The sequence below is a fragment of the Rhinatrema bivittatum genome, chromosome 2, assembly GCF_901001135.1.
Source record: "Rhinatrema bivittatum chromosome 2, aRhiBiv1.1, whole genome shotgun sequence".
In the NCBI taxonomy this organism is placed as follows: Eukaryota; Metazoa; Chordata; class Amphibia; order Gymnophiona; family Rhinatrematidae; genus Rhinatrema; species Rhinatrema bivittatum.
Window position 1 is genome coordinate 149,348,982 of NC_042616.1, and position 22,671 is coordinate 149,371,652.

Below are 22,671 nucleotides of genomic sequence, written 5' to 3' on the forward strand. Positions count from 1 at the left end.
TATTTTTGTGTAATGAGATGTTGATAGTTTGTTGATAAAATAGTTTATGGGTGGTTATTTCTTTTATATATATGTTGGATTTTAAATATATGGTATGGGTGGGTTGAGTGAATTGAGATGTATTGGTGTGTCTGTGTATGAATAAGTGATGTGAATGTATGTTTGGTTTGGATCTTAGGTTTTGAGAAAGTTATTCATTGTTAATGAATATTTTGAGTAGGTTAGTAGAACTATGTTAGTAAGACATGGACATCTGAAATAAAATTTTGTTATAGAAAATTGAAAAATTGTTGATTTTGAGAGCATCTAAATGATCAATTAATATACATCCCTATATTGTTTAGTTCAGTATATGTCACTCAGTGGTCCTCCTGTCCCATACCCAACATGATTTAAAGTTTTTTTAATTGATGTGTTACTTCCTCCATCCTGGGGAGGTAATTTCTCTGAAATGTTGATTCACAATGAACAAAAGTGGATATATGCATTGGACAGTCTATCCCCTAGTGGCCTGAACAACAAAATAGAATGGAGTTATTTTATTTAATTTCATTCTGGGAACTTTTCAGTGATTCACCTTATTTGTAATACTGAGCTCTCATTGGTCAGATTCCACCTCGTTGGTGGTCTCTGATTGGACACTCATTTCATGCCATTCGCCAGCATCTTTAAATGTTTGTATCTGTATATACGGATCACGCTCCCTGTATGCTTATGTTAACATCACTTGAGGTATGTACCCTTAATAATGTATTATGGTTTTCCCCTGTGGTTTGATGGTCCTTGGTACTGAGTAACTGTGTTTTACTTTTTAGACTTGAAACTTGCTGTATAATTGTCCCTCCCGATACAGCCTTTCAGTGAAACAGGGGGTCCATGTCGGGGGACTCATTTGAAGTATTACTGTTGCTAATGAACAGTGGAGCTACCATGCTAAATAAAACTTACATCTACACTTGCTTTCCATGTGCAAAGATTTTGTACTCTACTGCATCTCTCTTGATTGTTTATTTAGTTCAGAAGATGTGCCATCACCACCTGTTTCTCTCCCTGTTGTTTTGGAGGGGAGGGAAAGGACAGGCAGTAGCAGTAGCAGGGCAGTAGAGATAGAAGTGCAAGTCTTAAAACCACCAGCAGCACAATTTTCTTTAGTTAGCACTGAAGAGGCAGCACAAGCAGTATTGGCAGCAGCATTGTCAGAATCAGAAGAAGAGTCTTTTAAATTATTCCCTAAAGAAGAAATTGAAAGGCTATTAGCTGAAGAAGGTTTAGGAGGATTAGTTGCCAGCATCTTAGCATCCAGTGATAGAGAAGAGAGAGGAAACTGGTGATGTTGGTGAGGGACAGCAGGTTACAGTGCAGTTATAAAGCATGAGTGATGCTCTTGGCACTATTTATCAGGGTCCACCTACATCCATCTCTACTCCAGTTCCAGCATCCACCCACAAGGATATAGACATGAAAGAAATCTGTGATCTGGAGGCATTTCCAAGTCAGAAAGGACCTGTACTTATCTCAATGTAATTATTGTGCCAAGGATATCAAGGGAGGCAAGCAAGTGGAACATGTAACAAATACTGGGATGTTGCATCACCTGCAGATGCAGAATCCACTACAATTGAAAGCTGAGGATGGTGGTAATACTATTACAAGTCAGGAGACCCCTTCTTCCAGTCAGAGGACATTGTTTCAAAAGTGGAAGAGTGTTCTTCAAGTTGATGCCATGTCTTAGGCTCCTTCCATTAGTCAGGTAGCAGGCCATCAACCCCATGCCATATGTCAGAAGCTGTCAGGGTGCTTTGTAAAGGTTTTCCTATGAAGCTGTCATTGCTGCACTATGAAAATCATACTGACCAGGCTTGTAAAAATTAATATAAGGTTGCTGACATGACAGAACATGCTGAAATGCTAGAATGCAAGCCAAAAATGAAAAAATATGTCGCGATCAGCATTAACTTCTGTTCCTAAGTTTCATTCCTGCCTTCTAGGTTCAATTTAGAAGAAATCACATGACTTAGAAGAATCCCAGTAAATTAATATATATGAGATAAAATTAAAATACCATCCTATTTAGAGGATGTTGTTTTGAATGTCAACCAATTAGGGAAATTTTATGAAAACAAACTAGCTCATTGGTGTACAAATTTGATTTAATATATTTTTAAACAATGCTCTGAGAAACTGCTTCTGAATTATTGTGCTGGCAATCTTGCATTCTTCTGAAATATTTCATACTTTATCTAATTAAAGATCTTTCTTAAACTACTGGTATAAAGTATTTATTTTGGTTAAGCCACAACAGTTTTTGGAGACTCCACTGAGATTCTTTCCAGGCTCCAAATGTTTGCATTTTTTGTTTATTTCTCATTTCTTTCAATAATATGTCTTTCTTGCATCTTCTGAAAATATTTCTACTTTGGAGATATTCTTTTTGAAGGTAAATTGCATGTAATAATATGTTAGATTACTAGAAGGTGATGTTTAGTTGGTTCAAAGAACAGAGAGTTATTACTGCTCTGTTACTGAAAACTAATTAGTTCTTTGGCTTTCACAGTGATTAGCAGCTTTCTTATTTTACATTTACGTTTGGTGAGAAGTGAGCGCTAAAATCCTTTTTTTTCACTTACAAAGTAAATGTAAACAATAGAATAATGTTATGCATTGTTTAAGATCATTTGTTTATACAGAAGGCAAATGTTGTTATGAAAAGATTGTAATATTTTGAGATGTGCCACCATGTGTTGAACGTGGACCCTTGGGCCGGCTAAGAGATGTTGAAGAGCCACTGGGGAAAGGCCCACAGCGAGTCCATAGCCGGGAGGTGGATCAAGACCAGGAGACCAACTGGAATCTTCACCACTGGAAGCCCGAGGTCCCCCCAGGTGGAGCCCTTGGGGGCCCAAACCGCTTGGACTTAGGTGCGGTCTCCTGGTGAAGCAAGGAACAAAAGATGTCAGGAGGAAACCAGCTGGAATCTTCACCACTGGAAGCCTGAGATCCCCCCGGGTGGAGCCCTTGGGGACTGGGGCCGCTTGGACTTAGGTGCGGTCTCCAGCTGAAGCAAAGGACAAGAGAGATCTGGTTCGAGGTAGGCGGAAGTGAAGCAGAACCAGGAGGAGTCCAGTGGTCGCGGCGGGCAGCAGCGATGCAAGACAAGGATACGAACCAACAGTCGGGGCAGGTGGCAGACCAGCAGGAACCAGAAGCAAGCCAAAGATCAGGACTGGCAGCAGATGAGAGTTACCAGAAGCCAAGCTGAAGTCAGGAACTAGAAAGACAAGCCAAGGAGGAAGCAGGAGCAGGAAGACGAGGACCAGAGCGGAGCAGGAACAGGAACACCGAGGCAGGAACAAGCAGGACCAGGATCAGGAACACGATGGCAGGAGCAAGCAGGATCAGGAACATGAACAGCAACTAGCACACCAGAGTGAGACCTGCTGCTAAGGCAAAGGGTAAAAGTTAGAATGGGCCTATATATAGGCCTGTGCTGGTGACGTCACGTTGGGGGCCGTCCCGAGGTTTCACGCTGCAGCCCCTTTAAATTCCAGTCTTTGGCACGTGCGCGTGCCTAGAGGGGAAAAGTCAGCGGCAGAACTCAGCGGCGTCTCCCTTGTGGGGAGAATGCCGTAGGGAGGCCCCGTTGCGGCCCAGCACTGGAGAGAGAAGTCTCCGGCAAGCTCCCGGCATTGCGGGTAAGGGCAGGGGAGCCTGGTCGCGGCTGTCCATGGCCAGGTTTCTCAACACCATGTCCAGTACTTGTTTTGTAGTTTACCTTGTTTTTCATTATCCTGATTCCAATTAGTTAACATAACTGTGCGTATGTGTGTGAAACTCAAGTTATAGTTTGATAAGAATAGTGAAGGATGACTCTGTCATCAGAGGCATTAATATCTTCCCTTGCACAAATGCAAAGAGAAAAGTGGATAACAAAACTCAACTAAATAGGTCACAAAAGGAGTCCAGGAACAGCAGTAACCTGAGCAAAGAAAGCTGGAAAGCTATGAGCACAAATGCTCGTAGTTTGGGTAATAAAATCCCAGAGCTGCAAGCCCTAATGGTGGAGGCGGACTTCGACGTTGTTGCTGTCACGGAAACATGGTTTACGGAATATCATGACTGGGATACGGCAATACCAGGCTATAACTTGTTAAGGAAGGACAGAGAGGATAGGAAAGGGGGAGGAGTGGCTCTATATGTCAGAAACAATATCCAAGCATCTGAGCTGCAAGGAAGATTGGGCAAAGAAGAAGCACTATGGGCCGACTTAAAAAAAGATGGGGCATCCATTTTTATTGGAGTGGTTTACAGGCCTCCAAACCAAAAGGAAGAGCTGGACAGAGATCTGATTGAAGACATCCACAGGATAGCAAAGAAAGGAGAAGTGGTGATCGTTGGAGACTTTAATATGCCAGATGTAGACTGGAGAATCCCATCTGCAGAATCTAATAATAGTAGAGAAATAGTAGATGCCCTGCAAGTAGCTTTGTTCAAACAAATGGTAATGGAACCCACGAGAGAAGGAGCTATACTCGACTTAGTGCTCACTAATGGAGATAATGTCTCAGACATCCAGGTGGGTGCCCACCTCAGCACCAGTGATCATCAAACGGTATGGTTTAATATCACAAAAAGGACACGGATAAGAAGCACAAAAACCCAAGTTTTGATGTTCAAAAACACAGACTTTGATGAAATGGGGAAGTACCTGGAGGAAGAACTAAAAGGCTGGGAAAACGAGAGAGATGTGGATCAACAGTGGACCAATCTAAAAGGAGCAATCGCCAAGGCAACTAATCTATATGTTAGAAAAGTAAAGAAAAGCAAAAGAAAAATGAAACCTATCTGGTTCTCAAAGGAGGTGGCTGACAAAATAAAGGCTAAAAGAACAGCGTTCAAGAAATATAAAAGATCCGAAAAGGAGGAACACAAAGAAGAATATCTGGTAGAACTGAGGGAGACGAAGAAATTAATCAAGATGGCAAAAAGTCAAGCGGAAGAGAGGATTGCCAAAGAGGAAAAGAGTGGTAACAAAACATTTTTCAGATACATCAGTGAAAAGAGAAAAGTTCAAAGTGGTATAGTGAAATTGAAAAGTGGAAAGGATCAATGTGTGGAGAGAGACGAAGAAATGGCAGAAATATTAAATGAATACTTCAGTTCTGTGTTCACTAAAGAGGACCCTGGAGAAGGACCGACACTAGTTAACAAGAAACTGGAGGGGAATGGAGTAGATGTAACTCCATTTACAGTAGAAAATGTATGGGAAGAGCTGGTGAAACTGAAAGTGGACAAAGCCATGGGGCCTGATGAAGTTCATCCCAGAATACTGAGGGAGCTCAGAGATGTGCTGGCAGGTCCGCTGTGTGACCTATTCAATAGATCCCTAGAAACGGGAGTGGTGCCGAATGATTGGAGGAGAGCGGTAGTGGTCCCGCTTCACAAGAGTGGGAACAGAGAAGAGGCTGGTAACTACAGACCGGTTAGCCTCACTTCGGTGGTGGGAAAAGTAATGGAGTCACTGTTGAAAGAGAGAATAGTGAACTATCTACAGTCGGGAGAATTGCTGGACCAGAGGCAGCATGGATTCACCATTGGAAGATCCTGTCAGACAAATCTGATTGACTTTTTTGACTGGGTAACCAAGGAATTGGATCGAGGAAGAGCACTCGATGTCATCTACTTGGATTTCAGCAAAGCTTTTGACACTGTCCCGCACAGGAGACTGGTGAATAAAATGAGAAGCTTAGGAGTGAGTGCCGAGGTGGTGGCCTGGATTGCAAACTGGTTGACGGACAGAAGACAATGTGTGATGGTAAATGGAACTCTCTCTGAAGAGAGAGCGGTTTTAAGCGGTGTACCGCAGGGATCGGTGTTGGGACCGGTCCTTTTCAATATCTTTGTGAGCGACATTGTGGAAGGGATAGAAGGTAAGGTATGTCTTTTTGCGGATGACACTAAGATCTGCAACAGAGTGGACACGCCGGAAGGAGTGGAGAGAATGAGACGGGATTTAAGGAAGATGGAAGAGTGGTCGAAGACATGGCAGCTGACATTCAATGCCAAGAAGTGCAAAGTCATGCATATGGGGAGTGGAAATCCGAATGAACTGTATTTGATGGGGGGAGAAAGGCTGATGTGCACGGAGCAGGAGAGAGACCTTGGGGTGATGGTGTCTAATGATCTGAAGTCGGCGAAACAATGTGACAAGGCGATAGCTAAAGCCAGAAGAATGCTGGGCTGCATAGAGAGAGGAATATCGAGTAAGAAAAGGGACGTGATTATCCCCTTGTACAGGTCATTGGTGAGACCTCACCTGGAGTATTGTGTTCAGTTCTGGAGACCGTATCTCCGAAGAGACAGAGACAAGATGGAGGCGGTCCAGAGAAGGGTGACCAAAAAGGTGGAAGGTCTTCATCAAATGACTTATGAGGAGAGATTGAAGAATCTAAATATGTACACCCTGGAGGAAAGGAGGAGCAGAGGTGATATGATACAGACTTTCAGATACTTGAAAGGTTTTAATGATCCAAAGACAACGACAAACCTTTTCCATAGGAAAAAAATCAGCAGAACCAGGGGTCACGATTTGAAGCTCCAGGGAGGAAGATTCAGAACCAATGTCAGGAAGTATTTCTTCACGGAGAGGGTGGTGGATGCCTGGAATGTGGATCCATAAAATCAAGAGGCCGTCAATAAAGAGTGGGTGGCTAGCCAGAATGACGGCTACTGCCTGGAGACAATACCCTTATTCAATAAACATACACATGGTTACTGTGACTCCAACATCGCTCTAAGCTACAACAGCAAGAGGAAATGTGGAAAAAAGGATTCGCACTCACAAAGTGGGGAGTAGCTGGCTTGTTATGGCGGTTACTACCCCAAACCAAATAAGCCTGATACTTCACTTTCAATGCATATCCAGCATAGCTCTCTGCTTCAACGGCAGGGGAGAAGAAAAACTGATACTTCACACATATCCAGCATAGCTCTCTGCTTCAATGGCAGGGGAGAAGAAAAACTGATACTTCACGCATATCCAGCATAGCTCACTGCTTCAACGGCAGGGGAGAAGAAAAAGTGATACTTCACGCATATCCAGCATAGCTCCCTGCTTCAACGGCAGGGGAGAAGAAAAACTGATACTTCACGCATATCCAGCATAGCTCTCTGCTTCAACGGCAGGGGAGAAGAAAAACTGATACTTCACGCATATCCAGCATAGCTCTCTGCTTCAACGGCAGGGGAGAAGAAAAACTGATACTTCACGCATATCAGCATAGCTCTCTGCTTCAACGGCAGGGGGAGAAGAAAAACTGATACTTCACACGCATATCCAGCATAGCTCTCTGCTTCAACGGCAGGGGAGAAGAAAAACTGATACTTCACGCATATCCAGCATAGCTCTCTGCTTCAAACGGCAGGGGAGAAGAAAAACTGATACTTCACGCATATCCAGCATAGCTCTCTGCTTCAACGGCAGGGGAGAAGAAAAAAGGATTCGCACTCACAAAGTGGGGAGTAGCTGGCTTGTTACGGCGGTTACTATCCCAAACCAAATAAGCCTGATACTTCACTTTCAATGCATATCCTGCTTCAACGGCAGGGGAGAAGAAAAACTGATACTTCACGCATATCCAGCATAGCTCTCTGCTTCAACGGCAGGGGAGAAGAAAAACTGATACTACAAGCATATCCAACATAGCTCCCTGCTTCAACGGCAGGGGAGAAGAAAAACAACCAATAAGGGCTGAATAACACAGTCTGGGTAAAACAAATAAGCATGGGTGTAGCTTGCTTATTGCGGCGGTTACTTCCCCTACTACCCATAACTAATCAAGCTTGATATTTCACTTGGTTGCAGCTCCATCACTGCTCTCTACATTAATGGTGGGGGTGGAAGGGAAATAGAACCAAAGAGCTAAGAGAAACAGATAAGTATGAGAAAAAAATGTGAAGCTTGCTGGGCAGACTGGATGGGCCGTTTTGGTCTTCTTCTGCCGTCATTTCTATGTTTCTATATGTTTCTATTAAGTGACACACTTTAGAAAAAAACACTTACACTTTGTTCACTTACTGTTGAATTAACATTATATTTTTCCTGATTCATCTCAGGTCCTGTTCCAGATTCAAGTCGTTATTTTTCACCTTGTAAATTCTGTTCCTCGCAATACACTGATAATCTTTTCCTATGTTTTTTTAAATTGCAACTGTGTTCTAAAAACTGTTATCTTTTTGGATACTCAATATAAACATCTGCATTATATACTGTGAATTTCTCTGCCCTTAGCTCTGCTGATATGAATATACATGGGAGTTTCAAGACTGAAACTCTGTCTTTAGAAATTAATAAGAATTAATCGTATTTCATCTGAAAGAGTTTTTCTTTCTTCTCTCATATTAAAAATATACTTTGTGTGTACTTATAAGGTGCATGGCTTATTCTTTAACACAAGTGTATGCTACTGAATTGGTAGATTATCCTCCATTCCAGCTGTCTATGAGGTTTCTTCAAAATACTCTTTCTTTATGTTACTTTATATAGTAACATATTCAAAAGGTGAATGTACGGCAGATAAAGACCAATATGAACCATATAGTCTGCCCAGCACATTTTTCTTGGTAGTAGCAGCTGCTGCTCTATGCCAATCTTTGGTCTTGACCTGCTTGTCCTTTGCTCTGCACGGTTGCTGCAGTACACAACAGGCCCTTCATGCCCCTCAAGATACTGCCCAATGTTTACTATTTAATAGTAGCGTATACTACATAAGAACATAAGATATGTCATACTGGGTCAGACCAAGGTTCCATCAAGCCCAGCATCCTCTTTCCAACAGTGGCCAATCTAAGTCACAAGTGCCTGACAAGTACCCAAACTTAAATAGATCTCAAGCTACTATTGCTTATTAATTAATAGCAGTTCATGGATTTCTCCTCTAGGAATTTATGCAAATCTTTTTTTAAACTCAGCTACACTAACTGCCATAATCACATCCTCTGGCAATGAATTCCAGAGCTTAACTATGCTCTGAGTGAAAAAAAAAAATTTATTTGCTTTAATTGAGCTACATGCTAACTTCATGGAGTCACCCATAGTCCTTCTATTATCTGAGAGAGTAAACACCCAATTTACATTAACATGTTCAAATCCTTTCATGATTTTGTAGAACTCTATCATATCCCCCTTCAGTCATCTCTTCTCCAAATTGAACAGCCCTAACTTCTTTAGCCTTTCCTCATAGGGGAGTGGTTCCATGCCCCTTATCATTTTGGTTGCCCTTTGCTGTACTTTCTCCACTGCAACTATATATTTTTTTGAGAAACGGTGACCAGAATTGCACACAGTATTCAAGGTGTGGTCTCACCATGGAGCGATACAGAGGCATTATGACATCCACCCTTCCTAATAATTCCTAACATTCCCTTCCTAATAATTCCTAACATTCTGTTTACGTTTTTGACTGTCACAGCACACTGAGCCAACTATTTCAATGTATATTCATCTGTGACACCTAGATCTCTTTCCTGGGTGGTAACTCCTAAGATAGAAGCTAACATTGTGTAATTACAGCAAGGGTTGATTTTTCCTATATGCATCACCTTGCACTTGTCCATGTTAAATGTTATCCGCCATTTGGAAGCTCAATCTTCCAGTCTCACAAGGTCCTCCTGCAATTTATCACAATCTGCTTGAGTTTTAAATACTCTGCATAATTTTGTATCATCTGCAAATTTGATCACCTTACTTGTCATACTCCTTTCCAGATCATTTATAAATATATGAAAACGCACTGGTCCAGCACTACTACTGGTAGATCAGCCAGGTATAGCCATAACTCTGATTGGGAGAGGTATTCTTCACTTTGGTTGTCTATAAGGTTCCTTCCAAATCCCCTTACCCTACTGTAAGTAGAGACTCTTGCTCTTCCCCTGGTAATCTGTTGCTTTGCATACCTGCCTCATCACTCTTTAGACTTCTGATAAATTCTTCCTGCACCTCTGCCCTTGAGGTACATCTTAGGGATTTCACGGCTATTCCTCTGACTACATTGCTCTTTTCCTATCTTTTTTAGTTTTAAATCTCCAATTCCACTGCTGCTGCTGCCGCTACAAGCAAGTCTTGGTACCTTGGGGTGCTTCCTTCTCTTCTGTCAGCATATGCAAGAAGCACTGCATTTCCTCTCCAGATTTGATCTCAAAAGAACATAGTATTTCATGACTCTCATGGGGTTTGTAACAAACTTTTTGTCTGCTTCTAATTAAGTCTGTGTACTAGTATCAATCAGTTTGCCAGTCACCTGGTGAGGGGAGGGGGAAAACACCAACAGCAGCTGGGACAATCCACAGGAAGGGCCAAGCTTATATCCAGAGTTGTCATCACACATTTGGATGGGCGGTATCTCCTTTAGCCATGGTGCATGCCCAATCCTACAGTATTTATTTATTTATTTATTTATTTTTAATTTTTATAGACCGAAGTTCTTGTAGGAACTACAAATCAATCCGGTTTACATACAACTTTTAAATGCCCAAAAAGAGTAGTGGGCTTTACATAGAACAGTTGAACAATAAAACAGGTAACAATAGAACTAACAATAAATTATGGAACAAATAGAATAGATAACCATTAAACATAGTAATGTAGTAATAAATATTATATAGAAAAAAAAATATAAAAGAGATAGAGTAAATGGAGTGTGAGTAAAGTATAAATACAAAGATGAAAGAGCTCAAAAATTAAGGTACAGTTGAAAAAAAATTGTAATAGGAAAAAACAGTGAGATAACCATGATTTGGGGTTAAAAGACTTGATTAGGTAGCATTAGATATCTGGGAAGGCTTGACGGAAAAGCCATGTTTTTAGCTTTTTTTTGAACTCCTGATGACTTGGTTCTAGTCTTAGATCTGGGGGGAGCGCATTCCATTGGTGGGGGCCTCCTGAAGATAGTGCTCTTTTGCTCAGTGATGATTTTACCTGAGGGGCTTGCAATGTGCCTTTGTAGGCGCTTCTAATTGGTCTGGATGAAGTATGAGGTTGGAGTTGGGTGCTTAATATGATCGGAGCAAGATTGTATGTTGCTTTGTGAATAATTGTGAGCACTTTATAGAGGATCCTGTGGTTAATAGGAAGCCAATGTAGGTTACGAAGGATTGGAGTGATGTGATCTCTTTTATTAGAGTTTGTAAGTATTCTGGCAGCGGCGTTTTGAACCATTTGTAAGGGTTTGATGGTATTTGAGGGTAGACCGAGAAGGAGGGAGTTGCAATAATCGAGCTTAGATAGTATGATGGATTGAAGTACTAGCCGGAAGTCAGAGAAGTGAAGGAGGGGTTTTAGCTTTCTGAGGACTTGCAGTTTGTAAAAGCAGTCCTTTGCGGTATTGTTTACAAACTTTTTTAGGTTTAGATTGTTGTCTAGCCAGGCTCCAAGATCCCTGACGTCTGGTGAGAACTTGCTAATTGAGTTTGGGTGAGAGGAGCTTGAAGAGATGGTGAGGGGATCTTGGGAGATAATGAGCATTTCAGTTTTGTTGGCATTCAATACTAAATTGAGGCTTGAGAGTAAGTCTTTAATTGGCTGTAGACAGTCATTCCAGTAGCTGATCGTTTTTTGAAGGGATTCTGAAATAGGGATAAGGATTTGGATGTCATCTGCGTAGAGGTAATGGATAAGCTTGAGGTTTGAGAGCAGGTGGCAAAGAGGGAGGAGATAGATATTGAAGAGGGTGGGTGAGAGTGAAGATCCTTGAGGGACTCCTTGATCTGAAAGAACTGGAAGCGATTCCTTGTTGTTTATCCTGACTTTATAGAATCTGTTGCTTAGGAAGGACTGAAACCAGCTGAGAGCTGAGCCTTTGATACCTATGTTGGCTAGTTGGTCTATAAGTATGGTGTGTTTTACCGTATCAAAGGCAGCGGATAGATCTAGAAGAATAAGGAGATAGGATTGTTTTTTCTCTAGGTTGACTAGGATTGTGTCCGTAAGTGATAGTAAGAGAGATTCGGGTGTTTGAGAGTTTTTCAGAATCCGTATTGTGCCGGAGACAGAATGTTATGATTTTCCAGATATTCTGACAGTTGTTTGTTAACAGTTTTCTCCATTAATTTGGCTATGAGAGGTAGGTTTGCGATTGGTCGAAAGTTCGCTGGGTCTGATGGAGAGGCGTTTGGTTTTTTTTAGTAGTGGTTTGAGAATGGCCAATTTTAACTGGTTGGGGACTTGGCCTTGAGAGAGTGATGTGTTAATTATATCAGAAATTGGTTTTGAGATTGTGTTTGGTATGGAGATGAGCAGGTTTGTTGGTAATGGATCCGATGGGTGGGATGATGGTTTGATTTTCTTGAGGGTAATTTCTATCTCCAGTGAAGAGGTAGGTTCAAAAGAAACAAGACTAACGTTTTGTTGAGGTGGGATATGAGATGGTAGGTTGGGGGAATATTGTTGGTTGTGAGAGAGTAGGTGAGGTTGGTGATTTTTGTCTTGAAATAATTGGCGAGTTCGTTGGCTTTACTGAGTGCTTGGTGGTCTGGGATGGAGGGAGGAGATGGTTTAGTTAATGAGGAGACGTATGAGAAAAGTGCCTTTGAGTCAAAAATGAAGTTGTGAATTTTTTTTTGCATAAAAGTCTTTCTTTGTCCTGAGTATAGCGTTCCTGTAAGTGTTGAGGAGGGATTTGTATATTGCGTGTGTCGTAGTGGTGGGGTTTTTTCTCCAGCATTGTTCTTTGTTCCTTAGTGTTTGCTTGAGAGATTTAAGTTCCGGGGTAAACCAGGGTTTTCTGTTGTCTGATGTGGGATGTATGGTTTTGGTTGACGTTGGGCAGATTTGATCTGCAATTTTATTATTGAGATTGATCCATGAGGTAGTTGCTGTGGTTGCATCTGTGAAATCTAGTTGATTTAGTGATTCTGATATCTTTTCATTAAGGAGATCTAGCGAACATGGTTTCCTGAAATGGATGGTGGATTTGGTAGAGTCTTTAGGTGGTGGGTTGTTGATCTTAAGTGTTGTGTAGATGACCCTATGGTCTGACCAGGGAACTGGTGAGCACGTGGGGTTAGAGTGGATGGTAAAGCTGTTGTTAATGAAGATGAGGTCCAGTGTATGGCCTGCCTTGTGGGTGGGACTATTGACGATTTGAGTAAAACCCAAGTGACTGAGTGATGAGAGGACTGTTATGCAGTTGATGGATTGTGGGGAAGCGTCCACATGCAAATTAAAGTCTCCCAGTATTATAGCGGGTTTGTCAGCGTTAATGTGTTTGGCTACAAGCTCGATAAGGAGAGAGGGATTCGATTCCAAGTTCCCTGGTGGGGCGTAGACGAGAGCTACTTGGATTTGTTCAGATTTGAAGAGGGAGAATTCCAGTTTAGAGGATGTGTTTGTATATTGTAAAGATATGTTTAGACCTTTTTTTACCGCCAGAAGGAGCCCTCCACCCCTTTTTCTGGGTCTGGGGACTGAGAAGAGGTCATAAGATTGTATGGGAAGCTGATTTGTTAGTACGGTATCTGTCTGTTTTAGCCATGTCTCTGTGATGGCACAGATATCTGGGTTGACTTCTATAAGATAATCATTGAGGATGTGCGTTTTCTTGGAGAGAGACTGAGCGTTGAATAGGGTTAGAGTAAATAGTGAGAATCCTAGGATTTGTGTAATTGGTGATATCATTATTGGGATAAGCCTTTGTTGTCGTACAATGTGCTGATATGTAGGTTTTGTGTGTGATCTGAGTTTGTTCCAGATTGTGGGTATAGAGTAGCTAAGCATCTTTGTGGTGTAATTGACTGGGGTTGCAGCGAGAGAAGTTGCTCTAGTGCTGTAATAGCTGGAGAGACTGATTGCTGGATTGGCTGAATGCTGGAGTGTCTGGATGAAAGTAGAAGAGGCTAGAGGCTGGAGAGTCTGGGTAGTTGTTGGAGAGGCTGGAGGAATGCTGGTGCGGCTGGATGCTGGGTGGTGAGTCTGTGTGCTGGAGAGTCTGGTTGAGGATGAGTGCTGGAGGAATGCTGGTGCGGCTGGATGCTGGCTGGATGCTGGAATGCTGGTGCGGCTGGATGCTGGCTGGATGCTGGAATGCTGGTGCGGCTGGATGCTGGCTGGATGCTGGAATGCTGGCTGGATGCTGGAATGCTGGTGCGGCTGGATGCTGGCTGGTGCGGCTGGATGCTGGCTGGTGAGTCTATGTGCTGGAGAGGCTGGATGAAGGAGGCTAGATGAGTGTTGGATGCTGTAGAGACTGAAAGAATGCTGGAGAGACTCGATGAGTGTTGGAGAGGCAGGGATTACCCCAATGTGCTTGGTGTCTGCTGCGATGTTCACCTTCTGCTCCCTAAGCGGGTAATCCTTTAAGTGTGAGGCCGCGTGACAGGTTGGTAGTTTAGTCGGAGGTGAGAAGGTATTACGTTGTTCCACATCTAAATCTTAAAATCTAGATTGGTGGGGCCCTGGCCCTGGGGCTCTCCAAGGGGCGCGCTAAGGGGCAGACCCCTTAGGTCGCGCTCCTTCGGGCGCGCGACGCCTGGCGTGCGACGCCGCCGGTGATTTCCTGGGATTTAAAGGCCTGTTGCCGCCCTCTAATTGGCCCCTTGATTGGCCGTGACGAGCCGCGTGGCCGGAGCTGGAGTCCCGGGTGAGTGCTGTGAATTTAGGTCGGCCTTGCCCCGACGGGCTTCAGCGCCGGCTGCGCAGGCCTGCAGCTGGGGTCCGGGTCGAGTGGCGCGGTGGCAGCGATCGCGGCGAGAGAGGTGGACGGAGGAGCGGCAGGGATTTAAATCCCCCGCTTACCTCGTCTGGTGACGTCCTTTCCGGCCTATCCCCGATAGGCTGCTTAGTTGGGGGAGGTGCGCCGGGACGAGGTGCCTCGTGGCTGGGACGAGGTGCGCCTGGACGAGCCGCGTGGCCGGGACGAGCCGCGTGGCCGCGTATGCACCTCAACCCAAGCAAGCAAGGCCTTTGAACCAATCCTTGTCCTGAAGTTATGGATTTGATTTACCAACTTCCCTTATAATGCATTTCAAAGCCAGCCCTCATTCTGAGGACAAACTCATTCCAGGAAGCCAAGCATCTTACACATTTAAACATTTAAAATGGATAGCGATCATTTCAGCCCCTAAACATTGCTTTACCAGATGAAAATGGTCTTTCAGTGCTCTTTTCTCTGAATTAGTGTGTAGAATACCTTACCATTTCTCCATTTCAGTTTTTAATAATTGCCAACACCACTGCTGCCATTGCTGCTCCAAGCCAGTCTTGGTACATTTCAGTGCTTCCTCCACTGCTCCAGCTGTATACAAGGTTCCTTCTAAATCCTTTCCCCTATGTTACTTGCCAACTTTTGCTCTTGCCGTGGCCATACAGTGACCTTCATGTTTGCTGCAACACTCTTCAAGCTAGTTGATTTGACAGCTGAATTGATTCACACTCATTCATGGATTCCAATTTCAATGGCTACCGTCCTATAGTCTATATTAACCAGCATCTTTTCTGGCTTTCCAGCAGCATCTATATTGGGCACTAGGGATGTGCATTCATTTTCAATGAATGTGCAATCCGCAATGCATAAGTCCCTGTTCATTTGATTCGTGGGTTCGTGAAATGCATGGCGATCCCCCATGAATAAAACATATCATATTAGTTTCATTCTTTTGGTTCGCAGTGATTTCTTAGCGGCCGTTTGAAATAGGAGAAGGCCATGTGGGAGTATCCATAAGAAAAACCAGCCTTTTCCTGTGAGTCATAAGTGACCTCACAGCCCTGTCACAGAGTGGGTCAGACAGGTTGGCAAGGAGATGAGAATGCAACCTATCAGAACTAAATCTGAATAAATGTATGACCTGTTATACAAGGAAATTCTGTGTGAGATCAGGTGCACCTTCATACGATGCTATTAATAGTATAGCTATCGTGTCTGTGAGCCATACCATTGGGCTTCAAAAATCATTAGGTACCTGAGTCTCTTATCTCTTGAGCTGATTACTGTCCACTTCCACTCTCAATGTTGAGCACTGCTGCTCTTGCTTTAAGCCTGGCCAAAATAATAAGGCCTTTTACATCCAATTATGTCACTTATCTTGTACTGCTACCGTATTGTGGTCACTCTTGTGCAGCCGACATCTAGATGTTTCGGAGCTGCTAGGCTCCTTCTTCAAGGGCTGGATGTTGACAAGAATAACCTGTGGAAAGCTGTATATATATGGAAGTGGCACTGTAATGTAGAAAAAGTTTCCTTCTGGCATATTATGAACGATGTTAAAGGTGTAGCACTTTTCACCGCTGAGAGCCGCCGCCAATCGCACACGTTCTGTAGGTGACAGCCAGGAACATCGCCCAGAACTTCAGTGATATAAGCACAGTTATTTTTCATAGAAACGCAATTTCTGGCCATCTGAATAGACTTTTGGTCAATTAACACAAGCGATCACTGCGGAGCAGATTTGACCGCAGCAACAGCAGCTCTGAAACATCTAGATGTCGACTGCACAAGATTGACCACAATAGCAGTACAAGATAAGTGACATAATTGGATGTAAAAGGCCTTATTATTTTGGCCAGGCTTAAAGCAAGAGCAGCATTGCTCAACATTGAGAATGGAAGTGGACAGTAATCAGCTCAAAAGATAAGAGACTCAGGTACCTAATGATTTTTGAAGCCCAATGGTATGGCTCACAGACACGATAGCTATACTATTAATAGCATCGTATAAAGGTACACCTGATCTAACACAGAATTTCCTTGTATAACAGGTCATACATTTATTCAGATTTTGCTTCATGTTATATATTTTGGGTAGTTATATTAAGTAGTACCTATCAGAGCTAAGCATTTTTCTAATGCAGCCAATTGCTGCTCTTACTCAGTGCTCTGTGACGCTGTTCCTGATGACGCTGAACTATTTATACCTTACGCACGCAGTGTGCCACTCTTTCTTTGCGGAGGTTGTCCAGGGAGGTGGCTTTACTCAGAGCTAGACTGAGTGTCTCAAATCTGTATTCAATTGTAGCTACTTTGATAGAATTTGCCATTGAAAAAGATATTTGTTCGTTTTTGCTGCAGTGCCAGCCAGCCAGCCAGGCTTTTTTTGACTGCACCTTTTTTTTTTATTGAACTCAGACTGTCTCTCCCACTGAGACAAGCTGCCAGCAGTGGCATTTTGCTGCTGATCTTATCCCCCTGGGGTAGATTGGTACAGGCACAGGCAGGGTTTAGGTGGTGTGGGTGGGAGATAGTGTGAGTTGGTATTTTCAAACAAGAAGCAGCATCACTAGGAATCGTGCTTGCTCAGGCTTCCAGTCAAGTCTTTTCTCTGCTGTTTCATTCTTTTGTGTACACAGAGCGCTCTCAGTTGTAGTGTGCATCAAGGCACTGCACTGCATCTGTGGGCAGTTTTGCAGGCTCACATATATTGAGACAACAGTGCTCTGTTAAGCCAAATACCCAGTAGGCCTCTTTTGTAGTTAAAAGTTTGGTGCATGCACATACAGTGGTCTCAGTTACAGTGTACATCAAGGTACTGCACTGCATCTGTGGGACGTTTTGCAGATTTACATATATTGGGACAGCAGTGCTCTTTTAAGCTAAATCCCCAGTAGGCCTCTTTTGTAGTTACAAGTTTGGTGCGTGCACATACAGCAGTCTCAGTTGTAGTGTACATCAAGGCACTACATCGTGCATCTGTGGGCAGTTTTCCAGACTCACATATATTGGGGCAGAGGTGTTCATTCACCAATAAAGAAATAGTTCTTTTAATTGAAATCCCCAGTAGGCAGTGTCATTAAATCCATGATGTCAGGGAAAGGTAGATGTGGTCAAGTGATTGGGACTGGCAGAGGAGGCACTTCAAAAGGCAGTGGCAGTCCCCATTAAAGTTAAAAAGGGAGCTTAAAATCTCTGGAGAGGCAGGCAGTCCAGAAAAAAACTGAAATTTAAAGATGATGCACCGCCACCACCTGTTTTGACCCTGTAGTTTTGGAGGTGAGGATAGGGGAGGCTGAGTCATGCAAGACAAAAGGGCGAGACCCAAAAGCAGCAGTGCGACAGCAGTCTCGACTTAGCATTGAAAATGTAGCGCAGGCACTATTTGCTTCTGATTTTGATGAAAAATCATCTTGTGTGGGATTCTCATCATCAGAAATGGAAGAAGTAATAGCTGAAGAAGGTTTAGGAGGATTAGTTAGTTCTGTCTTAGCCTCCACTTCAGTGCTGCAGGGGAGAGATGAAACTGATGATGATGAGGAGGAAGAGCAGTCAGCACAGGCACAGAGTGTGACTGATGCCCCTGGCATTGCTTTCAGAGTGTATCCACTACTTCAACTCCAGTGCCAGCATCCACCCCAAAGGCTATAGAGAAGGGATCACAAAAGAAATATGCGATCCGGAGTCACTTTAAAGTGACGGAGGACGTGCGTTTTGCTCAGTGTAATTACTGTGCCAGGGTATTAGCAGAGGCAAGAAAATGGGACATCTAACTAATTTTGGCATGATGCATCAAATGCAGAAGCAACACCCAATAGTACTGCCATCTGGCAGTACCAGTCAGGGGACCCCTTCTTCCAGGCAGCATAAAATGGCTGAAAAGGAGCAGAGCCACACCATGCCCTCAGCCCCTTCTAGCAGTCAGGTGGCAGGCCAGGAACCCCCTGACAATTGTCAGAAGCGGCAACCCACTATGGAGGAAATGGGGTGGTGTTCGGTAACACTATCCCGGGGAAGGAGGCAGGCAGCCTCAAAAGTTGTAATCAGGAGCATCAGGAAAATGATTGCCCTTGATGACCAGCTCTTACAGGTAGTGGAGAATGTGGGTTTCAAGCATTTGCTGAAGGTCTTAGTTCCAAATTACAAAGTCTCCTCCAGAACTACATTTAGCTGAAAGGTCATCCCCAGCTTGTACAACCAATGTCGCAGTCACATCCAAGCGTTGCTAGCTAAGGCAGAGGGGAGTATGCATTTCACCTGTGATATCTGGACCACTATGAAAGCTGTGTACTCTTACCTCTCCCTGACAGCATACTGGTGGGACCTGGCTGAGACAGGGGCAGGCAGCAACTCTATTAGTGAACAAGTATCAGGGTGGAGGTGGGCTTTACTGCACACCCACCTGATGGACGACGCCCATAACTCAGCTAATATTCTAGCATGCATCAGACAGATGCTGGCGGGATGGCAGCTACACCAGTGAGAAAGGATTCTTCAGGCAGGGTTCTTTGTCACAGACAATGGTGCAAACATGTTAAAGACAATATCCGACGGGGGCTTTCAGAACATTCAATGTTTTGCACACACTCTGCACCTGGTAGTGAAGTCAGCTCTGGGGTTGGAAACCAATCACCAAGAGAATGAATACCTGCATACGTTAATACAGAAGTGCAGGAACATAGCAGCACACTTCCACAGAAGTGTGAAGGCGGGGCAGGTTCTCCATGAAAAGCAGACTGATTTAAGGATGCCTCACAAGTGTCTCATTCAAGTCATTGTCACCCTGTGGAATTCCACCTATATGATTCTGCAGAAGTTAGTGGAGCAGCAGACACCCCTTCATGAACTTTCTGTGGAAATGGACATAGGTGTACAGAGTCCCCTAGGACATCAGGATTGGTTAGTCATGAGTCAGTTGGTAAAACCCCTGCACCCCTTCAAGGATGCTATGGAGGAGCTGAGTTCCAGAAGTGCCACCTTGGCTGACATCATCTCTATAGTTAATTTTCTGGAGGAAAATTTGGAGGGCTTAAAACAGGAAGAGGGAATGACAGCAGAGGTGCTGCATTGTCTGGACTTGTTGCAGAAGCAGGTGCAAGAGAGATTACAACCTTTCACAAAAAAACGCAGATACATGCTCACCACAATCTGTGATCCCCAGGTGAAAGGGAAACTCACCCTACAGTCTGATTGTCTCACATTTGTGAAGGACCTGCTGTTAGGAAACTTCCGTGAACAGGAGTGCCATAGCCAGAGACAGATAGGCATGAAGCAGAGGAGGAAACAGCGGGCACTTCAGAGAGTATTGCAAGCCCAAGCAGGAGCAGCATTCTGTCAGTACTCTGGCAGTGATAGCTAGTACTTCCTCCTCCACTTCAGTAGGCTAAAGCCATGTTGCCCCTAAAAAAGCATCTTTTCTGGAATGGGCTAGAGCAAAAGCAGCTGGAAAGAAGAACTCTCAGCCCAACCAAGCAAAGGAGACATCAGCACAAATGTCAGTGACATGGTATCTCCAAGAGCTCATAGAGGACATGCAGACATATCTGCTGGCCTACTGGGCATACAAGTCCACTGTCTGGCCACACCTAGCCAAAGTGGCTCATAAGAACATGCCATACTGGGTCAGACCAAGGGTCCATCAAGCCCAGCATCCTGTTTCCAACAGTGGTCAATCCAGGCCATAAGAACCTTGCAAGTACCCAAAAACTAAGTCTATTCCATGCTACTCTTGCTAGTAATAGCAGTGGCTATTTTCTAAGTCAGCTTAATTAATGGCAGGTAATGGACTTCTCCTCCAAGAACTTATCCAACCCTTTTTTAAACACAGCTACACTAACTGCACTAACCACATCCTCTGGCAACAAATTCCAGAGTTTAATTTTGCGTAGAGTGAAAAATAACTTTCTCCAATTAGTTTTAAATGTGCCACATGCAAACTTCATGGAGTGCCCCCTACTCTTTCTATTATCCAAAAGAATAAATAACAGATTCACATCTACCCGATCTAGACCTCTCATGATTTTAAACACCTCTATCATATGCCCCCTCAGCCGTCTCTTCTCCAAGCTGAAAAGTCCTAACCTCTTTAGTCTTTCCTCATAGGGGAGCTGTTCCATTCCCCTTATCATTTTGGTAGCCCTTCTCTGTACCTTCTCCATCGCAACTATATCTTTTTTTGAGATGCGGTGACCAGAATTGTACACAGTATTCAAGTGCGGTCTCACCATGGAGCGATACAGAGGCATTATGACATTTTCTGTTTTATTCACCATTCCCTTTCTAATAATTCCCAACATTCTGTTTGCTTTTTTGACTGCCGCAGCACACTGAACCGACAATTTCAATGTGTTATCCACTATGACGACTAGATCTCTTTCTTGGGTGGTAGCTCCTGACATGGAACCTAACATTGTGTAACTATAACATGGGTTATTTTTTCCTATATGCATCACCTTGCACTTATCCACATTAAATTTCATCTGCCATTTGAATGCCCAATTTTCCAGTCTAAGAAGGTCTTCTTGCAATTTATCACAATCTGCTTGTGATTTAACTACTCTGAACAATTTTGTATCATCTGCAAATTTGATTATCTCACTTGTCATATTTCTTTCCAGATCATTTATAAATATATTGAAAAGTAAGGGTCCCAATACAGATCCCTGAGGCATTCCACTGCCCACTCTCTTCCACTGAGAAAATTGTCCCTTTAATCCACCTCTTTATTTCCTGTCTTTTAGCCAGTTTCTAATCCACAAAAGGACATCACTGCCTATCCCATGACTTTTTACTTTTCCTAGAAGCCTCTCATGAGGAACTTTGTCAAATGCCTTCTGAAAATCCAAATATACTACATCTACCCCTTTGCCTTTATCTCCATGTTTATTAACTCCTTCAAAAAAGTGAAGCAGATTTGGGAGGCAAGACTTGCGTTGGGTAAAGCCATGCTAACTTTGTTCCATTAAACCATGTCTTTCTATATGTTCTGTGATTTTGATATTTAGAACACTTTTCAATATTATTCCTGGCACTGAAGTCAGGCTAACTGGTCTGTAGTTTCCTAGATCACCCCTGGAGCCCTTTTTAAATATTTGGGTTACATTAGCCACCGTCCAGTTTTCAGGTACAATGGATGATTTTAATGATAGATTACAAATTTTTACTAATAGTTCTGAAATTTCATTTTTTAGTTCCTTCAGAACCCTGGGGTGTATGCCATCTGGTCCAGGTGATTTACTACTCTTCAGTTTGTCAATCAGGCTACCACATCTTCTAGGTTCACCGTGATTTGGTTCAGTTCATCTGAATCATTACCCATGAAAACCTTCTCCAGTATGGGTACCTCCCCAACATCCTCTTTAGTAAACACCAAAGCAAAGAAATCATGTAATCTTTCTTCAATGGCCTTATCTTCTCTAATTGCCCCTTTAACCCCTCGATCATCTGACTGTGCAACTGACTCCCTCACAGGCTTTCTGCTTCGGATATATTAAAAAACATTTTACTGTGAGTATTTGCCTCTACGGCCAACTTCTTTTCAAATTCTCTATTAGCCTGTCTGATCAATGTCTTACATTTAACTTGCCAACATTTATGCATTATCCTATTTTCTTCTGTTGGATCCTTCTTTCAATTTTTGAATGAAGATCTTTTGGCTAAAATAGCTTCTTTCACCTCTCCTTTTAACCATGCCGGTGATCGTTTTGCCTTCTTTCCATCTTTCTTAATGTGTGGAATACATCTGGACTGTGCTTCTAGGATGGTATTTTTTAACAATGATCATGCCTCTTGCACACATTTTACTTTTGTAGCTTCTCCTTTCAGTTTTTTTCTAACTATTTTTCTCATTTTATCAAAGTTTCTCTTTTGAAAGTTTAGCACGAGAGCTGTGGAATTACTTACTGTGCCCCTTCCAGCCATTAATTCAAATTTGATCATATTATGATCACTATTGCCAAGCAGCCCCACCACTGTTACCT